The sequence below is a fragment of the Mus pahari genome, chromosome 1 (assembly GCF_900095145.1).
Source record: "Mus pahari chromosome 1, PAHARI_EIJ_v1.1, whole genome shotgun sequence".
NCBI classification, from domain to species: domain Eukaryota; kingdom Metazoa; phylum Chordata; class Mammalia; order Rodentia; family Muridae; genus Mus; species Mus pahari.
In genome coordinates, this window is record NC_034590.1 from 70830955 (window position 1) to 70839377 (window position 8423).

At 45.8% G+C, this 8423-nt stretch overlaps 1 pseudogene; it reads left to right on the plus strand.

Moving 5' to 3' along the window:
* Positions 1-2536: 2536 nt before the first annotated feature.
* LOC110320063 lies at positions 2537-3168 on the plus strand (annotated as a pseudogene).
* Positions 3169-8423: the final 5255 nt, after the last annotated feature.

Genomic DNA, 8423 nt, shown 5'->3' on the forward strand with positions numbered 1-8423 from the left:
GAGAGAGAGAGAGAGAGAGAGAGAGAGAGAGAGAGAGAGAGAGAGAGAGTGTTGTCTAGTCATCTGGAGCTGGAGTTATAGGCAGTTGTGGCAGTTGTGAGCCACCTAATTTGGATGCTGGAAACTGAAGTCAGGTCCTTCTGGGGAGCCGAATGCACTGTCCACAGCTTGGTCATCTCTCCAGTCCAGCATTCTCACCACACTGTATACAGAATACCTTGATAAGAGAAGACACACAATGGAGCATGAGAGGCTGCGTGAGATTTGCACAGGCACATAAAACTTATACAAGTAAATACAGTGTATTTTGCTTTAAGAAAATCAGTATAATAGCCAGGTGTGGTGGTACACATCTTTAATCCCAGCACTCGGGATAAGGTCAGCCTGGTCTACAGAGAAAATTCCAGGATAGCCAGTTGCTTTGTTATACAAGGAAGCCCTGTCTCAAAATAAATAAATAAATAGATAGATAGATAGATAGATAGATAGATAGATAGATAGATAGATAGATAGATAAGGAAAAGTAAATAAAAGAAAAAAGATATTGAGTGTTCACAATGCATAAGTAACAATTTGATATGTTAAGGGTTCATTCTTCCATTCTGCAAATGTTCATTTAGGTGAACACACTATCTGGAGATCCAGATGAACACATCCTAAAACACCAGTGGCGTGGTCTCACTGAGTGACCAAGCTAGTCTCAAACTTATGATCTACCTGCCTCAACTTCCCCAGTCACTGGGACTACTAACATGTACCACCATAGCTGTCTTAATATTGGCTTTAAAATAAATATTTGTTACATACACGAGTGACTGAGCCCAGGAATAGCAATAGGTGGGCAATATTCTCTTCACACACTAACTCTGAGCAACTTAAGAAGATTTTCCTCCCATTGTTCCTGAATTGGTTCTGACTTCAAAGAGTCAAAATGAGGAGTTGACCCTTTTTAAGGAGACAATCTACTCAAGCAGTGAGCAGGTATCTCTCACTGTGCATGAAAGACTGGGTCCAGGGCCTTGGTGGATACCGAAATCTGTGGATGCTCAAGCCCATTGTATAAAGTTTATCAGCACAGAGCAGACACACATCCTTCTGCACGAATGCTCTAACTCACCTCTAGACTGCTTTCACCATGACAACAGTTGCTACACATCAGTGCTTAGCAATGCCAATAACATGGCAGGAAGCCTGCACAGGATATGAGTCTCCTCCTGAATAGCTAATACCTGAGTCGGTCAAGCTGCAGATGCTCAGCCTGGAGACATGAAGGACTGACTGTACTAGAGCAAGGGTTACATTTCTAGATATTTTGCAACTGGTCATTAAATAGTTATTAGCAAAACTATCACATAAGCTTAATAAAATATGAGATATGCTGTATTTAAAATAGAGATAGTAGGGCTTGGACCACTGAGACCTCCTTTGATCCTTGTGATGGTTGCGACCTGACAATAAACGTATTAAGAGACTCATCCTGGGGGGGGGGTGAGACTCTGAGGTCGTGTATCCCGGACTACAAACCTTGTTAAGATGACAATTTGAGGCTGGAGAGAAGGCTCAGCAGTTAAGAGCACCGGCTGCTCTTGAAGAGGATCCAGGTTCAGTTCCCAGCACTCACTGTCATTCGCAGCTGTCGGTGACCCCAGATCCAGCGCCCTCCTCTGGCCTCCTCTGCCACCAGACACGAATGTAGTGACGACGTACGTGTGTACGCAGAATTGGTTCTGACTTTAAAATGTCAACTCCTTCCCTGCCCCCTTAGGGCAATAATCAAAAAAGGCAGTCATCAGTGGTTGCCCTTCCCAATCCAGCGCCATGGATCCCAGAACCCTGCAGAATCTGTTCAGGTCCCTACATAAACTGACATAGGATCTGCAAACAGTCACCACGTGTCCTCCTGTCCTCACCTCAAGACTACTCACACCCATGACAGTGCAAATACTTTATAAAGAATTGTTGTGCCATCTCACTTAGAAATAAGGACAACAAGAGGCATGTCTGTGTTCAGTAAAGTCATTTTTAATAATTTAGATACTCAGCTGGTTCAATCTATGGCCATTACAGAGGACAGACTATACTTAGAGGCAGCCAAAGAAAGCCCACAGTAAAATAGACATTTGGCAAGCTGGTTATTAAACATAGTTATTTAAAAATTAAGATACATGAACTTATAATCACGTAAATTCTGTTTAAAACAGAGGTAGCACTGGTTGGAATGAGACTTGGTTGATAGAGTGCAAGCCCATCTGGCACGGTACCCTGAGTTCCATCTTCATTGCCCCACAAACAAGGCAGGGTGGCAGCAGAACCAGGAGACGTCAGGGTTAGAAGTTCAAGGTCAGCCTCAGCTATGTGAGAGGTTCAAGGCTGCCCAGGACTACAGGAGATATCTGCCACCAACCATTTTTCCCTTCAGAATAGGTCAGAATTCTCACCAAAATCCCAAATTTTGGGGTAGCATTTGTCAACCACAAGTGTCTACACTGCTTGAGGAAGAGTATGAGAGGTGTCATATTATCTGGCCAGAGTTGGCATGACAGCATTTGAAAACATAAAATCAAGTTAGAGTAGATTTTTAGTTTGATGGAAATCTTTACTTTGAAAATAAGGCTCTCTCTGAAGAATTTCATCTGGGTGAGAGCTATGAGCCATCTTCAAAGGCCACTGAAATCAAATGGAAATCTGGAAAGCATTTGACAAAACACAAGTCCCACAGAGAATAAGGCCAGCGAGAGGAGGCAGCATAAGGAACCGTGGGGCTTCTTTACTTGGTTGTCTGCCCATTCTATGCTGGTGCGGACAAATTAAGAGAGGTCATCAAAGTTGATTATTGGCCAGAACCCTTGGTTCCTGATATGGATGATTGGGAAGTGATGATGATGGTGGTGATGGTGATAATGATGGTGATGGTGATGGGGATAGTGGTGATGATGATGGTGGTGCTATGGAAACTAGAGAAAGAAGATGGGAAAACACTGATAAAGGCAAAGAAGATGAAGATGATGGTGGAGGGAAGGAAGGAGAGGAGGGTGAAGAGCACCAGAGGATTCCAACCTTCTTTTCCTCTTTTGATTGTCTCCAGTCCCAGAGAGCCAGCTGCAGTCATTCACCCCCTCCACTACCCCTGTGCTCAACCACACTGTTTTTGAAGACCCTTTCTTCTAAACACCACAGTTCTCAACGTATTTGGGGACACACCTTGAGCAAAATACAATGGAAATAGATTAAAAAAAAAAAAGATCCAGAACCATCCCCCATCCCCAAAGCTGGAACTGAGGCATTCAGCAGGTTGATGCAGAATCTGCCTGTCATAGAGCCCTCTCTTGTCAACTCCCTTGGGGTGAGTTCTTCCAGAAGCACGCTGTCAGATTTGAGTGGGCGAGTTCCCCTAATCTCTGTGATCCAGGCAGCAATGCTGGTTCTACACTGTTCAGCAGTCTCTAGGCCACAAATAACACATGACCAGGACAAGGAAGACATCTTAAACGTTGTCCATCTAGACTCACATTCACCTGAAAAGATTCTACTGTTACAGGCTATCTAGGTATCAAAATGTTATTAATAATAAATCCTAAATTCATTTAAAAATAATTGTTTGCAATAAGGTTACTTTTACCATTTGTTAGACATGAAAGGACACTGGCATGCTGATGAGATGAATATGCTTAACTGTTGTTAGATAAACATTTAGGTCTTGTCTGAATGTTTGATACAATAAACTACAAAGCCTCCTCCAAGTCTTTCGGAATTGGCCAATATTTTGGTTTCCTAATGGCTGGTGCTGGAAATGTCACATTGCAAAAGTAAGTATTAACACAGAGGCAGTTATCGGAAACTCTGTCCTAATCCTATATTCATCCAGCAATTCTTTTTAATGAAACTCGAGTTAGTAAGTTAGTTTAAAACACAATCATTTCAAAATCTAATGTCATTATATCCAGCATTAAGGAGGCAAAAACAAGCAGGTCTCCATCTTCCAGTAAGCCTTGTCTACACAGTGAGTTCCTCCTGGACCTAAGGTCCATGAGAAGCTGAGGAAGAGTAGAAGTTTAAGGCCAGGCTGGGCTGCACAATGATTACACGGCCAGGCTGGGCTGCACAGTGATTTCAGGGCCAGGCTGGGCTGCACAGTGATTTCAGGGCCAGGCTGGGCTGCACAGTGATTTCAGGGCCAGCCTGGGCTGCACAGTGATTTCAGGGCCAGGCTGGACAAGTTAGTGAGACTCCAGATCAAAATACAGAAACTGGGTCCTAATGGGCTGTTTGAAGCAATGAGAATCTACCCAGCAAACCTCATTTAATTGCAAAGGTGAGTAAAAGTATGTGCTGAGGACCAGGGAAGAAATGAGTTAAATACTAATTTGTGTCCTGAAAGAGCTTGCTGTAGAGAAGGTGACACAGCCCCATGACTAACAGTTTGGTAGATGATGTCATGCAGGAAGCATGCAGGAAACAGACGCTAACTCAGAGGCCATCAACACACTCCAGAGGGAACCCAGACTCTAAACACCGGTGTCTTTCTTGTTCTCCATTGTGTCCCCAGCACCTCATACACTGTGTCCCCAACACCTTGTACACTGTGTTCCCAGCACCTCATACACTGTGTTCCCAGTGTACAGTGTCCCCAACATCTTGAATACTGTGTCCCCAGAACCTTGTACACTGTGTCCTCAACACCTTGTACACTGTGTTCCCAGCATCTCGTACACTGTGTCCCCAACACCTTGTACACTGTGTTCCCAGCACTTGGTACACTATGTTCCCAGCACCTTGTACACTGTGTTCCTAGCACCTTGTACACTGTGTTCCCAGCACCTCATACACTGTGTCCCCAGCACCTCATACACTGCCTGTACAGAGCTGGCATCCAGTAGGGCAGTCAGTAAATAGTGTACGACGGAAGGAGTATTGGTGTCTTTGACTTTGCTTTGTTTGTTTGGTTTGGTTTTTTTTTTAGACATATCTCTATATTGTTTATTTCTGGCTGTCCTGGAACTCACTCTGAAGAGCAGCCTGTCCTCAGACTCTCAGAGATCTACCTGCCTCTGCCTCCTAAAGAGCTGGGATTAAGGGTGTGAGCTGCTATGCCTGGCTAAATCTGTGATCTTACAAGTCAAACAAGGTTGGTTTGTGAATGTCCTTCCAGGAGAGGAGACTGTCTGAGTGCTGCTTGGGTTTTCTCAATTTGGCATGAACTAGAGCCACCTGGGAAGAGGGAGCCTCAATGGAGGCGCCGTGTTGTTCAGGCATCTGTATGTTATCTTCTGAGCCAAACCATCACCATCTTCAGGAGCCTCATAGAAAGAGGGGCAGAGCTGGGCGTTGTGGCAGACACCCTTAATCCCAGCACTCAGGAGGTAAAGGCAGGCAGATCCTCTGTGAGTTCAAGTCCAGCTTGTTTTACAGAGTTCCAGGATAGGCAGGGCTATGCAGAGAGAACTTGTCTCAAAAGAATTTTTTTTTCATTTAAAAAAAAAAAACAGAAGGGGGCAGAGCCAAGGGACCTGCACCTTAGTATCCAGTCAACCCCCACCCTTATATAATTCTGCCCTGATTGCATGAGGTCTTAGCGGACAGTCTAGAGACTTGCGTGGGGAAGGATGAGGGAGAGGCACCATCTATGTAGCTGTGGGAAGCCATGACCTCTGCTGGGTGCAGACTTTCCAGGGTGGCTACTTTACGGTCACCTATGCCCTTCTTCACAATCACACACTGTTGCTCTGTAAGTAAGGCCAGTACATTCCTCAGTTGCCCAGGGTGAACTTTGGTGAAATTGTACATTGCTTGGTCACTGGGACCTTGTGGCGGCTGTGAGATCTAAGCAATTCTACCATGGGAGGGGATTTCAGCAATACTTGGTTTAGCTGGCGACAACAAACCAAGGATGAGCAATGGTGTTGCTTCTGCTGAGCATCATGGGCCAGGTAGCTGAAGTCTGAGTGGTTGCAGAGGGAGTTTTGACACTGGGATCTGTTCCTGTAGGGCTTGTGGGAGGGGGGGGCAGTAGCATGCTTCTCACAGCTGGAAGGCTAAAGAGTAAAGAAAACCCAAATATAATCTTATCCAAAAGCCCTTCTGGAACTCCAACCCTGGAATCCATGGAAGGAGTCAAGTGGCAAGAAGGGAGAGAGAGACCCACTGAGTCTGACCTTTGATACAGAAAGGAAAATCCATGGTCCAGAACCATTTCCGAGGCCATAGCAATGGTCCAGTGGATGAGATAATAAAGAAGTATTCAGGACTGGGGTTTCTGGAAACAGGGAAACCCTTTAAACAAGCGATGAAAGATTCTCACTGTCTGGCTTGTGAGGCCGTGGGACAGTCAGAGGCAGTACACAGGGAATCAGTCAAGCCACTGGGGATATTTGGTCATCATCAGTGGAAGTCACTATGGATATCAGGTGCTGGTGTACCATAGAGGAGGGACAGGCACAACAGAGGCAGCGAGGGATGAGGAAATCAGCGTATGATGCCTAGCTTCCGGGACTTTGTTCGTCAAAGGTTTAAGGAAGAGCTGGATGCAACAAGGGCCTCAAGACTGGATGGAGCTACGGTGCTTGTGGAGCCCTTCGGTGAGGCAGGATCTTTATGAAACAGAAAAATCTTGACTGGATCTGCATGACCTTGACTGACACGTAACCCATGCTTATGAGGTGATGGAAGAGAGCGGCCAAGACTGAGGGAAGGGTCTATCTGGGTTACTTGAAGGCAAATGTGGCAAGATCTGCATTGAGTCTGAGTTCCTAAGGGGGAAAAAAATGACAGAAAGCCAAATTCTGTGCTAATGAGCTTCTGGAAAGTATCAAGGCCAGAGGATCGGTTCACAGAAGGCATCTATGATAAAACATTACAGGTGAAGACAATTGAGCATGTCCCAAGCGGGTCATTATCTCTGTACACTACGCAGGGTACCTTTTACTCCTGCAAAAAGATTACTACAGGTGGACATAGTGTGCCTGGTCATGGCCTCTCCCAAGCAGCCAGGTGTGGTGGATGGAGAGGCAATAGCTGGAGATACAGCCACAGCCACAAACCAGAGCCTCTCTGACCCAGGAGCTCTCTAAGTGACAGGCACAGCAGAGGAGGGCAAAACCTCTGCCCAGGGAAGTCATGGGCTCCAGTGGCGAAGCAGCTGCCAGTGCTTGGCTAAAGGATGCAATAGGCAAGGTGCGTCCCCACATTTATGTTTGCAAAGTTATCACTGCCAGCTGTTTGGACATTCTCCTATTCCCTAACCCCTCTTGTCTTTTTTGTCACATGCATTCTGTAGTAGGAGATGTCCCCACCCGTGTTCTGCAGATAGAGAAATGATAACCGTGTATTAATAACTTTTCTATTAATATGACAAAACACTATGACCAAGGTAACTTACTTAAAACGAATTTCATTGGGCTTATGGTTTCAAGAGTTAGAGTCTGTGATGGTGGAGGAAAGGCATGGTGGGTAGGCACCTGGAACAGTAGCTGAGAGCTCACATCTTGGCCCAAAAGTGGAAGGCAGAGAAGGAACACCAGCAGCGGTATGGATCTTTTGAAACCTCAAAGCTTGCCCCAGTGACACACCTCCTCCAGCAAGGCCGTGCCTCCTAGTCCTTTCCAAATAGTTCCACCAACTGGGGACTGAAGAGTCACACATATGAGCCTGTGGGGGCCATTCTCATTCAAACCACCACAGAGGACACAAAGGTTTGGTTCCTCACTAGAGTTAGAAACTGATCAGAAATTTATGCCACTCCCTCCCAGGCTCAGGAACCCACATGGAAGAAGATGCCAGAAAAAAAAAAATGTAAGAATTGGAGGAGGGGAACCAGCTCGAGGCACTGTACAGGACTGACTATTCTCTGAGCCAAACCATCACCGTCTTCAGGGGTTCTGCCAAAGATGATCACATCTGAGCCTCATAGGCACGGCCAGGGAGGGTCATGGGAACCTCTCCTGAGAGGTTATGGAACTGTCTTAATTGCATGTGGTCTAAAGGCTGTAGATGGGGAAGGATGAGGAGAGGGTTTCCATTTGTGCAGCCACAGGAAGCCATCACCCCTAGTGTACTGATTTGTGTGACTGCCTTAAGGACATCTGTGCTCCTGCTCATAACCCCTCACCATTGCTCTGGAAGTGGGCTTAATTAACCCACCAGGTTCCTTGGGTGAACTTTGGCGAATCATATCTTGGTTTGTCATCTAGACCTTGGGGAGGGGAATGAGACGGTCCTTGGGAAGTAATTTTAGCAACATATCATAAACGAAGCATTGCTGTGATGGAATTGACTGTTTTGCTTTGGGAAGGATCCTGGAGTGTTGGGCTGAAAAAAAAAAAAAAGAATTGATGCTCACAGCTTAATGAGCTATGGTGGAGGCTTGGACGGTAACACTGAGAGCAGCACAGACAAGTGGAGCCCTGGAGGGTGAGGTTTCAGAGGGT